Source organism: Aquarana catesbeiana, linkage group LG11 (assembly GCF_042186555.1).
Source record: "Aquarana catesbeiana isolate 2022-GZ linkage group LG11, ASM4218655v1, whole genome shotgun sequence".
NCBI lineage: Eukaryota > Metazoa > Chordata > Amphibia > Anura > Ranidae > Aquarana > Aquarana catesbeiana.
Window position 1 is genome coordinate 99,818,719 of NC_133334.1, and position 12,762 is coordinate 99,831,480.

Genomic DNA, 12,762 nt, shown 5'->3' on the forward strand with positions numbered 1-12,762 from the left:
CCCACCATTAGAATACCTCCCTTCATCAACCCACTTCTAATGATGGGCATACATGCACCGTATATATATGCCGAAGCATGGGGGCATCCTCCCGCAAAAGTTAGGAGCAAATCGCTCCTCCGCCCTCTGCTGCCCCCACGCGTCAGCATATATGCTGAAGTATGTAACTGTGGTGGTGAAATCACCTCCGATGGCGCTGGAGTCACGGCTTTATGTATCGTGGAAGCAAACGCTGTTGCTGTCAAGATAAATAAATCAGCGCTGCAACTGAATGGCGTACCTGCTAAGCAAATGATGGTTAACAATAAAACAAAGTAACGTTACAGTATAACAGTAAGACTTACCATACCTGCAAAGCAAATACAAAAAAAAATAGTAAAAAATAAAACATTTAACGCAACCTGTGCCTAAAATATATATATATGCTGAAGCATGGGGGCATCCTCCCACAAAAGGCAGGAGCAAATCGCTCCTCCACCCACTGCTGCCCCCACGCTTCGGCATATATGCTGAAGTATGTAACCGTGGTGGTGAAATCACCTCCGACAGTGCTGGAGTCACGGCTTTATATATCGTGGGAGCAAACGCTGTTGCTGTCAAGATAAATAAATCCGCGCTGCAACTGAATGGCGTACCTGCTAAGCAAATGATGGTTAACAATAAAACAAAGTAACATTACAGTATAACAGTAATGCCCCGTACACACGGTCGGATTTTCCGATGGAAAATGTCCGATCGGAGCGTGTTGTCGGAAATTCCGACCGTGTATGGGCTCCATCGGACATTTTCCATCGGATTTTCCAACACACAAAGTTGGAGAGCAGGAGATAAAATTTTCCGACAACAAAATCCGTTGTCGGAAATTCCGATCGTGTGTACACAAATCCGACGGACAAAGTGCCACGCATGCTAGAATAAATAAAGAGATGAAAGCTATTGGCCACTGCCCCGTTTATAGTCCCGACGTACGTGTTTTACGTCACCGCGTTTAGAACGATCGGATTTTCCGACAACTTTGTGTGACCGTGTGTATGCAAGACAAGTTTGAGCCAACATCCGTCGGAAAAAATCCTAGGATTTTGTTGTCGGAATGTCCGAACAAAGTCCGACCATGTGTACGGGGCATTAGACTTACCATACCTGCAAAGCAAATACAAAAAAAACATAGTAAAAAATAAAACATTTAACGCAACCTGTGCCTAAAATATATATATGCCGAAGCATGGGGGCATCCTCCCACAAAAGGGAGGAGCAAATCGCTCCTCCACCCACTGCTGTCCCCACGCTTCGGCATATATGCTGAAGTATGTAACTGTGGTGGTGAAATCACCTCCGACAGCGCTGGAGTCACGGCTTTATATATCATGGGAGCAAACGCTGTTGCTGTCAAGATAAATAAATCCGCGCTGCAACTGAATGGCGTACCTGCTAAGCAAATGATGGTTAACAATAAAACAAAGTAACATTACAGTATTACAGTTATGCCCCGTACACACGGTCGGACTTTGTTCGGACATTCCGACAACAAAATCCTAGGATTTTTTCAGACGGATGTTGGCTCAAACTTGTTTTGCGTACACACGGTCGCACAAAGTTGTCGGAATTTCCGATCGCCAAGAACGCAGTGACGTCAAGCACGTACGACGAGACTAGAAAAGGCCAGTTCAGAACCAAGCGCGGCACCCTTTGGGCTCCTTTTGCTAATCTCGTGTTAGTAAAGGTTTGGTGAGAGACGATTCGCGCTTTTTCAGACTAGTGGCTTTCAGATCGTTTTCTGCCGTTCAGTTTGTGCTTGTGGGTTTGTATCTGCTCTTCAGTGCGTGCAAGCAAGTTCCACGTGACTTTAATTAGTCATTGTATTCTTGTTCGTTCATTACTGTTTTTCAGGTCGCTCTTCGCAGGCCTTGCTGTTCTTCAGTGCGTTCTGTTACTTCGTTCTGAGCAGCCGACAGTTTTCTAGCCATGTTGCATATGCGTACTCCTCGTAGAGTTCGTGCTGTGCGGGGGCTTGGTGTTGGGGTCCTGACCTTGACACAAGTCCAGTCCATGAACAGGGTGGGGAGGAGTTCATGGACCAAGAATTGGTTGCTTCAGCGTGACCAGTTCTCTCATATGCCTTTGCTCAGTGAGATCCGTGAGAATAATCCTGATGATTTCAGGAACTTTCTCAGGATGACGGACCCCGTGTTTCACCGTCTGTTGGCTTCGCTGACCCCTTATATTAGCAGGCAGGATACCTGCATGAGGCAAGCCATCACTCCGGAGCAGAGGCTGGTCGCTACCCTGCGGTATTTGGCAACAGGGAGAAGTCTGCAGGACTTGAAGTTCTCGACAGGCATCTCCCCCCAGGCTCCGGGGATCATTATCCCAGAGACCTGTTCTGCCATCATACAGGTCCTGCAGAAGGAGTATATGAAGGTAAGATTTTTTTCTTTTAAAATCACATTTTATTGTATTGAATGTTTGATAATATATTGTATTTCTTTCCTCATTCCCTAATGACCATGATTGCAATATGCTGTGAATGTCCCCTTTGTTCTCATGCATGCAGGATTTTTATGTAATTATTTTTTTAGGTCCTTCATACAGATTGGCCTTCAATAACCTCCCCAGCATGTTCTCGCCTGGCCCTATATTCACCTCATAAAGTCACTTAACAATGTATTTTATCAGCTCCATAGTAGTGCTTTACCCCAAACACCCCCTAAAATGTTTTTGAAATGTTATTTTAGGTTTAAATTCAGGCAGAGTGCCAGAGGCTTTTTTTTTGTGGTGTCCCCAAATCATTTTTAGTAACCCTCCCTCCCCCTAACTGCTAAGTCAGCTGATACCAATTCTCTATCTATCCTCAATCATCTATATGCTGACTTTTCCAAACCCATACACACTATACCCATCTGTTTTGTGCTCTGATGTATGGATGAATTACCCAAAGCATGTAGTGCAAGGGCCTGCCTGTATACTTTCTAATGGTGCTGTTTAAAGTTTTTGTATCCTATTATTATCTTGACAGGTAATAGCAGAATGTCCAAATGTCCTCAAATGTGTACAATGTGTATTTATATCTTTGTATTATGACACTTCTTACCTGTCCAGTGGGCTGCCAATAGTGTAACTAAGGAGGGGCTGTTCCAAGTAATACCCTGTATTTAGGCATTCATCTCTCAATGAAGTGAAGAGGGTTACCTGTCCAAGATTTCCACACACCCCATAATGTTAGAAATGGTCCATGAGAGGGGGGGAGGGGGAATATGATAGGTGTAGCTTATACTTTGGCGCTGTTAAATTCCCCTTAATAAATGCTATCTGGAGGTTGCCCCATAATGTTTGTGCCTAATCTGCTTGCCATGTTTCTGTGCAAAAATAGTAATTTTTTTTTTTTCCTCAACAGTTTCCTTCCACGCCACAGGAATGGCAGACTGTGGCCTCCCACTTTGCCTAGCGGTGGGACTTTCCTAACTGCGGAGGGGCAATTGATGGGAAACACGTCCACATCATCCCACCACCCAACTCGGGGTCGTACTATTTCAACTATAAGGGGTTCAATAGTATTGTGATGTTGGCGGTGGTGTCGGCTAATTACGACTTCTTGTATGTGGACGTGGGGAAGAATGGCCGGATGTCCGATGGTGGAGTCATCGCCCAGACGTAGTTCTACAGGCGTCTCCAGAATGGCAGCTTGGACTTGCCAGCTCCAGAGGACAATGTGGAAGGACTCCCATTCGTGTTCGTTGCTGATGAAGCGTTTGCGCTGGGGGACCACCTGATGCGGCCATTCTCGATGAGGACCCTCACCCCGGAACAGAGGGTTTTTAATTACCGGCTGGCCAGAGCCCGAAGAGTGGTGGAGAACACATTTGGAATCCTGGCCAGCCGGTTCCGCCTATTTCTGACACCTATCCATATGGCGGAGTATAAACTGAACCATATTATACTGGCGTGCTGTATTCTCCATAACTTTTTAAGGAAACATTCGGCCAACTATGCTGGCTCAGTTGGGCCTGAGGCCGGAGTGATACCTGAAACACTGACGGTGCTTGAAAGCGGCCGTCCTGGCTTGCCCTCCCTGAGTGCCCGTGATGTCCAGTTACGATACCTGGAGTTCTTTGCGGGTAGGGGGGCTATCAATATGCCTTCAAATTTGTGAAGCCTTTTTCCAATAAAAAGCAAACAAATGAAAATCTTTGTGGACATTTACTGCTTGTGTTTGTTTTAGCTGACCCTGACAGAAATGTGTGGAGTCCTGAAAATGGCGTGATTGTGTAACCTTATACAAAGCATTGTTGGCTGTTATTTACTAAAGGCGTATACACTTTTTATACTACAAGTGCTCTTGAAACTGCAATGAAAATGCTCTTGTAGTGCAAAGAGGATTTGCCCTTAGGAAATAACCCCCATTTTCGCTGAAAACAGCAATTATATCACCCCAAAAGTGTTGTAGTGTTGAGACAATAATCCACACATTCTTGATTAACAAACTTTTTTATACCTGCACAATCACATGTGCATTTACCAAAGGTTTTTAAAACAAACCAACATGTTTGTTGTCTAACAATTTTTGGGGTGGCATTATCAAAAATATAAATGTCCATTTAAGATAAAACAGGCCTGTGTAAAACCAACAAGAAAAACAAAAAACTTGAACTTACAAAGTTCACATATGGTAAAACTTGAAGGCAATATCAGACATGAGTATTTAGGAACTGTGTTTGATATTGCATTCAGATGGGGTCAAATCACCCCAGGAAAAGCCAAATTTGGAAGATGCACACCAATTTACGAATGTAAACATGTGCTAGCTGCCATCACGGGGGATCAAGGGATGTGTTTAGGGGGAGCAAGCCCTTCCTCTCAGCTACTTTATAATTGAGGAAGGGGTTGCACCCCCAAAATGCGTCCATTGATCTCCCGTGATGGCAGATAGCACATTGTGTGCATGCTCCAAATTCGGCTTTTTGAAACATTGCTAAAAGATTTAAAACATTGCACCACACTAAAAAAAGTGATTTTGTGGGGTTTTAAATTCGCCCCAAAATATCAATGATGTTTTTATTTTTTTGAATCACATCATTTATTTTTTTCTGGATGTTTTGCAATTCTACATTACACCCCATGATCTCCCCGATCAGGATCTGGGCACTTTCAGATGTGAAAGGATCTCGATCCCTAACATCACGATCACCTAAAAAGAGAGAAACCAAACAAAAACAGGTATCAAAAATCTGCCACCATCCATCTCTTACCTGAGTCTGTGGTCGCAGACACTCACCTGTTGTGGTGGCAATTTCCACCACATCTTCTTCCTCCTCCTGCTCTTCTTGGGTTGGGGGTATTTCACCTTCTTCCATAGGTGGGGGGTCTGTGGTCTCCTCGGATGAGGGGTGTCCTCTGAGTCTTTTCTCCCCTATGTAAAACAAAAATGGTATAATTAGCACACAGATATTTGATGGCAGAACTAGAAATAGGAAACATGGCTTGGAAGTGAGGTATAATTGTCTATTTTAGCCGAGTTCCAAGATGTTGCTTTTTTATTGGCCTTTGTCAAGCTGCAATACTTTACCTGTTTAGTACAAGCTTCACAGATGGAGACCCAACCTATAGTATACACTGGAGCACCTGTGTGGCCCCCCAAATAAAAATGGTGTTCTTGTGTCCCACACTAGTGCTCCAGTGTCCAGATGTGAAAACAGCTGCTCAGTGTCCTCTCCTTACACAGAATCTAGTTTGCAATTCATTCTAGTAACAAACCCATCTACACCAACAAATATTTTGCATCCAAGTAGGCCCTAAAAAATGTCGGAAAATGCATATGGCCTAAACAATGGTGTTTTAGAGGGGTCCAAAAAAATGTTTGATACGAACGAATAATGGGCCCATGAACATTAAAATTGACATTTTAAACTGTACAATTAAGAAAAGCATATGGAGCAGCACGAACGTAAGAAAGACAAAAAGAATAGGAACACAGCACAACTACTTACTTTTTTGCAGCAGTCTCCGGATATTTCTGTACTGCTCGGGCTCTCTTAATTTCGGGTCCGACCACCGCTTCCTGAGCTGATCTTTCAATCGTCGTACCCCAAAATTCCTGTGAAGACTTTTGACCACTTTCACCATGATCTTGGCCTTTCTGATATTTGGGTTGGGGTAAGGCCCATACTTTCCGTCATAGTCGGCCCTCTTCAGGATGTCCACCATCTCCAACATCTCCCCAAAGGACATATTTGTGGCCTTAAATCTTCTTCTGGATCGGGACGTGTCCGGATTCCGGGCTTTCCTCCTCCTCCTCCTCGTTCCTGTAATTAGCACGCACCTGCTGTGACTCCGCCATGTGCTCTTCCCCCACTGCGCCGAACGAAAAGGGGCGGGGAATAGAAAGAATGTCAGGGGCGGGTGGAGTTACACGCATGCGCAGTGTATATAAAGCGTAACACACGTGCGTATTACATACGATCTGTGAGCGGAGGAAGGAGCATTGGACGCGTCGATCATAAGAACGAAGGTAAGAGACAAAGTTGTGCCTATACTGCTTCTACATTGAGGCCTATATTGTAACAAGATTAGGAGAGTTTTGTCTGACATTAGGCTTTGTCTTGTGTTGTGTCTTGCAGTGAACATGGATATCTTAGTTAAAGATAATGACTTCATGTCACTATTCATTGATATGTTAAGGGAGCTGCCATGTCTGTGGGAGATTAACTACCCACATTACAAGAACCAAGCAAAGAGGAAGGCAGCACTGGAACAATTGTGTGAAATTGTGAAGCAGGTGATCCTCACGGCAGACATCACCTATTTGAAGACCTTAATTGGTGGCCTGAGGAGCACATATGTAAGGGAGCGCCAGAAAGTCCTGAATTCACAGAGATCCGGAGCAGCAGATGACATCTATGTCCCCAGGATGTGGTACTACGACAGGCTGCATTTTCTGGCAGGCCAGACTGAACCCAGGCCATCCCTCTCTAGTCTTCCTTCCACGCTTCCCTCCCCCCCGGCTGAGGCTTCTGACGCCCAACCTGGGCCTTCCAGGCAACATGTGGAGGAGCCCAGATTGAGCCAGGTATAGCATTCCTCTAACTATTTCTGGTTGTACAATCAATGATGTTAACTAGATGTTAGTTGGGAGTACTAATTTAGGATTGTGATTGATGAAGCAAAAAATAAAACCATGTCCCTTTTTCATACACAGGGAAGTCGCAGCCAGGAGGTGGCCGGGCCGAGCCAGCTGGCTGATCTGCAGGTCCCTCCACTCCCCCTGGAAAGAGAAAGTGGCAGGAGGAGTGCCCTAGAGGAGGCTGGCAGAGGACTCTTTTGGAGGGCTACAGAGGTCCTGGGAGCACCACACACCATGGATGAGGACATTGCTGCCACCATTGCCTATAAAATGCAGAGGATGGAGGAGGGACAACAAGTCATGTGTGAGTCGCTCATATTGGAGGCTCTTAACAAAGGTATGAGGGGCCAAATTACAGCTCAGACACACCTTTGCGAACTCACAGATGGTCCTCCTCCTCCTGCAGGTCCTCCTCCTCCTTCTCCTCCAGGTCCTCCCAGTCCTCCTCCTCCTGCAGGTCCTCCTCCTTCTCCTTCTTCTCCTCCTCCTCCTCCCAGTCCTCCTCCTCCTGCCACATCTCCAACAGCAGAGCCACAGCTTGGAAGGAAGCGTGGAAGGAAGACCAGAAAGTGAGGACCCTGGATCCAGTCTGGTCGGCCAAAAGATGCAGCCTCTTGTGGTACCACAGCCTGGGGACACAGATGTCATCTGCTGCTTTCCGGATCTCTGCGAATTCTGGACCAGACTGCCCTCCCTTACATATGGACTCCTCAGGCCACCAATTTTGATGTTCAAGAATTGATGTCTGCCGTGGGGGTCCCAGGCTTCGCTAATTTCTCCTGTTGATCCAGTGTTGCCTCCCTCTTTGTTTGGTTCTGAGCCCTTAATAAAGGATTTTTGGTTTGAATTATACTCTCATATGTGTTTTACTTCAAAAAGGGCAGTTTGTTTGTGAGGATTCAGGTACATTTCAAATATACAATGTGAAATGAACAAGGGACACCAACAACAATCAATCTCCTTGAGATTAAATAATAAAAGATATCAATGGTGTTGTGGTAACTTGACACACAAAACACACACAAAAATAGTCTGGAGTAAAAATAAAAATAACATTGAACAAAGATCAGCCTTGGAAAAAATACAAACATAAAATCTAAAACAAAAATGGCTTAAAATCCCCCCCCAAAAAAAATAAAAAAAAAAAACATTATGTCAGATGTGACAAATAACAATATATTCAGGGAATCCCAATAAAAAAACAAAAAAAAAGTTTGGGAGAAGTGTGTGTGAATATGAGCAGCAAATAATAATAATAATAAAGAAGAAGAGAGTGCGCTGTATTAAACCATTTTTGACATTGCAGCGTGACGAAAGTACTGTATCCATTGCGAACGCTAAGTTTACCAGAACGAGCTGTTCCGTGTCAGAATTTCTTCTGAGCATGCGTGGCACTTTGTGCGTCGGAACAGGCCACACACGCTCGGAATTGACGCGATCGGATTTTGTTGTCGGAAAATTTTATCTCCTGCTCTCAAACTTTGTGTGTCAGAAAATCCGATGGAAAATGTCCGATGGAGCCCACACACAGTCGGAATTTCCATCATCACGCTCCGATCGGACATTTTCCATCGGAAAATCCGACCGTGTGTACGGGGCATAAGACTTACCATACCTGCAAAGCAAATACAAAAAAACTGTAAAAAATAAAACATTTAACGCAACCTGTGCCTAAAATATATATATGCCGAAGCATGGGGGCATCCTCCCACAAAAGGCAAGAGCAAATCGCTCTTCCACCCACTACTGCCCCGACGCTTCGGCATATATGCTGAAGTATGTAACTGTGGTGGTGAAATCACCTCCGACAGCGCTGGAGTCACAGCTTTATGTATTGTGGGAGCAAACGCTGTTGCTGTCAAGATAAATAAATCCGCTCTGCAGCTGAATGGCGTACCTGAAAACAAAAAGATGGTTACCAACAAAACACAGTAAACAGTAAAGTATAAAAAAAATGCATATCTGAAAAGCAAACATGGTAAAACATAATAACAATAAAACATTGCAGAATAGAATACAGTAAAAAAGAGCAGAACAATAGAGAGAGAATAGAGAGAGAGAACAATAAAACAACAACTATTTTTGTTTTTTTTATTTTATATTTTTTTGTTTTTATTCATTTTTTATTTTTTATTTTTTTTACACTTTTTTTAGTAACTTTAACTTTTGTAACTGGTACCAGGTTTGGGTCTCTCAAAATGTGATGGCATCTTGGGAGACCCTGTGAAAGTGTGTCCTAGTCTGTGCAATGCTGTACCCTACGCTAAAACTCAACTAGTGTATGGTAGCGTTCAAAACATTTACCAATGCATAGACCAGGATTGTCAGGACAGGAGGGACAATAATACCGGGTGTCACGCCTAAATCCGTGCTTGCTACAGACATGACATCTTCTTTGGGGGGCTCGTTGGGTAGGGGTACACGAGAGGACATAAGGAAAATGCCTCTCATGCAGCCGGCTTACTGCATTTGGTTGGGGAAGGTGAGGTGGAGCACCGTCTGGAAACAGAAGGGCTCTGACGATCTCTTCCTGGAATTTAAGGAAGGATCCAGTCTGTCCTGAAGCTCTGTATAGCACATGAGCGTTCAGCAAAGCCAATTGAAATAAATAAACAGACACTTTTTTTTTTTTTTTACGGGCAACTAGGTACGGCGCCAACAACTGGTCGTTGAGGTCCACCCCTCCCATATTTTGGTTATATTCGTGGACACAGAGGGATTTCTCCACAACACCAGTCGCCGTAGTAATTTGGACCGTTGTGTCTGCATGAAGGGAGGTAAGAACGAAAACATTCTTATTGTCCCTCCACTTTATAGCAAGCAAATTATTACACTGCAAGCAGGCTCTCTCCCCCGGCCTAAGATGGGAATCTACAAGCTGCTGGGGAAAGCCCCGGCGATTAGGTCGCATGGTGCCAAATGCTCCAATCTGTTGATCAAAAAGGTGACTAAAAAGTGGCACGCTCGTGTAATAATTGTCCACGTACAAATGGTACCCCTTTCCGAATAAGGGTGACACCAAGTCCCATACTATCTTGCCAGCGCTTCCTATGTAGTCAGGGCAGTTTGTTGGCTCTACGTGACTATCTTTGCCCTCGTAAACCATAAATCTACATGTATAGCCTGTGGCCCTGTCACAGAGCTTATACATCTTGACCCCGTATCTGGCAAGCTTGCTGGGAAGGTACTGTTTGAATGACAAGCGGCCAGAAAATTTAATCAGGGACTCATCAACGCAGACAACTTGATGGGGAGTAAACAAGTCTTCAAAACGCTGGTTGAAGTGGTTTACGAGGGGCCGAATTTTGTAGAGCCGATCATATCCAGGGTCTCCACGAGGACGACAGAGTTCATTGTCATTGAAGTGCATGAACCGCAAAATCTGCTCGTATCGTGCCCTGGCCACGGAAACAGAGAACACGGCATATGGTAAATTGGGTCAGTGGACCAATATGACCGCAACTCACTCTTTTTATTTATGCCCATGTTGAGGGAAAGGCCCAGAAAGATGTTAAATTCGGAGACCGTAATTGGTCTCCAATCTCTGGCAAGGGAGGACTGGGGATTAGCGGCGATGTGTTGACCAGCGTATAAATTGCTTTGGTCCACAATAGATCTATAGAGATCATCAGTGAAAAACAGCAAATAAAAATCCAGTGGCGTAAAATCAACTATTTCCAATTGAAATTCCGGGTTGGCCAGTGAATGGGGAAAGTACGGGTGCTGCAGAAGTGGTGGGTTCCCAATTCGGATTGGCGAATGCAGCAGGAAGGGCACTATGGGCACGACGGGCCTGTGTTCGTCTTCTTGGTGGCAGCGGGACACTACTAGTGCTTGCCACCTCGCCAGCTTGAACTGCACTTATGGGACTCGCCAGGTCACCAAGTGTTACTGCAGTGCTGGTTTGACTACGACCGGGGTGTACTAGGCCGATGGCGCTTGCCAGTTCACCAGAAGGAATAGCAAATGCTAATACTGCTCTGCTCCATACGAGGGACCTGTGGCTCTTGCACTTCAAGGACAGAAGAAGAAGATTGGGATCTGGTACGCCTGACCTTAGCAGGGACCACAACTCAGAGCTATCTGTCATGGAGCCGCTGTCCTCTACAGGTTCGTATTCTGAGCCTGAATCTGACAGATGAGTGACTTCCTCTTCACTATCTGTCATGCTCAGAAATGTGTAGGCCTCTTCATTAGTGTACCTTCGATTTGCCATTTTGGGCTCTAAATTTAGGGGTACACTAGTTAGACTCACAGGCAAAAAAGCTCCTGACTGTTAGCGACTGATTCAAAACGCTACCAAAAAACTGTTAGCGATCGCAGGGATCAGGCCTGACTCTGCGAACACTGCAGTTATGTGTGCTTAGTGTTTTGTAAGTGTCAGTGATCGATCGATACTGCACTTGGGTGGGCTGGGCAGGGCTGGGCCGAGGGGCAAAACGCAGGTGCTAGCAGGTATCTGGGCTGATCCCGCTAACACTGTATTTATGGGAACCCTAAACTGCTGGAGATGCTAGTATAGATCTGATCGGATCAGATATTGATCTGTTCAGATACTATAGCACTAAGGGAGGTGTATGCTGTGTGCGTGGGTGTTAGCGGTACTGACGCTAAACTGACGCAGCCTGGGGCGACGCAGACCTTATCTGACCCTAAAAACGTAACTTATATCACCGCCGGGCAATTAGGGGGTTAAACCTTTATAAGGTAATAAACGGCGGGTGCCCTAAAACTATAATAAACTATAAAAAACAAACTAAACAGCGTCACCCGTAACACTTATACGATGATCGCTGGTGAAAGGGTTAACTAGGGGGCAATCAGGGGGTTAAAACCTTTAGTAGGCAGTATATAAGGGTCCCTGTCGCTATAAAACGCTGACGGCGAACCTATGTACTTGCCTCCCTAACTAGCGTCACCAGTGACACTAATACAGCGATCAGAAAAACGATCGCTTAGTGACACTGGCGACGGGGGGTGATCAAGGGGTTAACCTTTATTAAGTGGGGTTAGGGGGGTACCCTGGACCTAAAGGGGGGTACCCCAGACCTAAAGGGGGCTAACCCTAACTGCCCTAACACTTATAACTGTCACAAACTGACACCAATGCAAAAAAAAACTGCTATTGGTGTCAGTGTGACAGGGGGTACAGGGGGGTGATTGGGGGGTGACTGGGGGGGTGAAAAGTGTGCCTGCGTGTTCTACTGTAAGTGTAGTGTTGGCGCACTTACTTGATGTCTTCTCTCCTCGGCGCGGGAACGAAAAAGACCGGCTCGAGGAGTGATGACATCACTTCCTCTGCCTCTGTTTACATTACAGAGGCAGAGGAAGATTCTCATTGGGTGGGAGCGATCGCGAGGGGGGGGCACGAATGGATGGCCTCCCTCTCACGTCTGATCGCTGCCAGACAGAAGCCAACTGCCTTGGGCACCGGGGGGGGGCGATCGGACCCTGGCCCGCGGGAGGCAGATCATGTACAGGTACGTGATTCTGCCTGCCCGTGCCATTCTGCCGACGTACATCATCGTGAGGCGGTCGGCAAGTGGTTAATATGAAATTGTCTCATGTCTTTTTTAATGATTTGTAAATAAAATATATATTTTTTTATTAACATCAAAAAACATTATTTCTTATCGAACACCTAAAAA